The 2,226-nt window shown below is 44.7% G+C and overlaps 1 pseudogene; it reads left to right on the top strand.

Moving 5' to 3' along the window:
* The first annotated feature begins 220 nt into the window (after positions 1 to 220).
* Positions 221 to 1,800, top strand: LOC111615865 (annotated as a pseudogene).
* The last annotated feature ends 426 nt before the right edge of the window (positions 1,801 to 2,226 follow it).

Raw genomic sequence — 2,226 nt, 5'->3', positions numbered from 1 at the left:
CAAGCTGAATACATGAGTAAGGTGTGTCTTTTGTACAGATTGGCACTGTGCCAGGACAATACTGTAGCATAGAGTAAAACTCTATGGGACACCCCTCAATGTGGGTTCCTGTCCGTGGTGAGGGGACCTCCCAGAGATAGTTTAGTAACTCTTCTTTACCATCCCTGGGATCTGAACGCCCACCCACGTGTTTGCCGTGCGTGGTGTCCCGTATGCCAGAAAGGGGGATCCTGGTAGTTGAGGGGCAACATAACGTCCCCAACACACTACTTTGGCCCCTGCTTCGGATAAACGGGAGGCTCAAATCAGGCTCCGTTTGAGTCAATCGGCTGGTCGTTGAGTCATTTGACCTCGGCCTGGAGTCAACTGATCGATGCAGACCGGGCGGACATGTCAGACAAGATGTGCTCTTCTTGACTGCATTGTGAGGGTATAGCTCCTGGGAAACCATGGTGTGACAGTCTATGGGAGTTCCCCATGTGACGGCATCCCCTTGTTGGGTCCCACGGTGGGTGGGGTCACTAGGAGCCGAATAATTAAATATTAATCATGGACCCAAAAAATTCAAAACATTTTGAGAAAGCGACAATATCGACGACAAAAGAAAAGACCTCCAGCCAACCTGCTTACTTAATAGTGCACGCAACTGGAGAAAAACCCCTCGCTAAGTGTTCTCCTTTTTTGATTCAAAAGCTTTTCGAATCAACCATTGGGCATTTAAAAAAGATCCAAAAATTGAGGTCAGGGGACCTACTAGTGGAAACAGCCTCTCCTCAACAAACAACAAAGCTTTCAACAATGAAGACTCTTGGAGACATGGGAATATTAGTCACACCACACAGAAGTTTGAACTCATCACGTGGTGTGATATCTGAGTTTGATTTGATGTCTGAAGACGAATCAGACATTCAGATTGGCCTGTTGGACCAAGGTGTCACTTCTGTCCGACGCATTTCGATTCGTTGAGACGGTAAGTCGATACCCAGAAAACATCTAATTCTCACATTCGACAATCCAACATTGCCATCCTTCGTTACAGCAGGATATCTGCGCTGCCCCGTCTGTCCATACGTTCCAAATCCGCTGCGTTGCTTCAAATGCCAGCGATTTGGACATTCTCAGACCTCCCCTCGAAGCAAAAGCTTATGTGCACAGTGTGATACTGAAGGTCATGACAGTACTGAATGTAAAAGTACACCACACTGTGTGAACTGTAAAGATGCCCATCCTGCCTATTCCAGGAAATGCCCTGCATGGCAAAGAGAAAAGGAGATTCAACGGGTGAAAACTGTAAAAAATGTATCATACCCAGAATCCCGTCGCATGGTCACTCCAAGTGCACCATTGCAGCAGAAGACATTTGCTAGTGTGTTGAAATCCACTAAGACATGTGGGGTTCAAACAGATATTTCTGTATCCCCAAGTGAATCTCTTACTCGCCATGCAAAATGCTTATTGATCCCATCTGCACAATCAGAAGAAAAGGAGAACACAAAGACTAAAACCTCTGTAACTAAAACGGGAGTAACAACCAGAAATGTGGGTTCTAAAAAAGCCACTAAGAACCCACTTAACAAACAAAGAGTGAAAGCAGCCCTCTCTAAGGTCTCAAAAAAATCAGAAGCTCAATCTATGAGCGAGTTCTCTGACATATCTGATGAAGAGCCTTATATGGAGGTTTCAAAACCAAAGTCACCTCCAAAAGAAAAACTGCCTGTTAAATTAAAGAGGGATACCCTTGCAAAGAATGCTGCCTCAAACACATAATGGGTTATAAAATAATCCAATGGAACTGTCGTGGTTTCTGTAACAACTTCTCTGACATTAAACACTTGACATCATCTACCTCATCTCTCTGTGTGGCACTCCAGGAAACCCATCTAAAACCTGGAGAAAATATTTCTCTCAAAGGTTTCAATCTTTACCGCAAGGATGATGATAGTTACAACCGAGCCAGTGGCGGTGTGGCTATTTTGGTTTCCAATCGAATCCCATCTTTGCTGGTACAAATAACCACTGATTTACAAGCTGTGGCAGTCAGAATTTCTATTGGAGTAACTGTCACAGTTTGCTCTATATACTTGCCACCAGATGTCAGAGTCAAGGAAGATGAATTGGATGTTTTAGTTGAACAGCTGCCAACACCATTCCTTCTACTGGGTGATTTCGATGGCCACAATCCTATGTGGGGCAGTCCCGACATTAATTTTCGAGGCAGAGCCATTG

The sequence above is a fragment of the Centruroides sculpturatus genome, unplaced genomic scaffold (assembly GCF_000671375.1).
Source record: "Centruroides sculpturatus isolate CEXI.00-Female unplaced genomic scaffold, Cexi_2.0 scaffold2740, whole genome shotgun sequence".
NCBI lineage: Eukaryota > Metazoa > Arthropoda > Arachnida > Scorpiones > Buthidae > Centruroides > Centruroides sculpturatus.
Note: the sequence above shows the minus strand (reverse complement) of the source record. Positions and strands in the feature narration are given on the sequence as shown.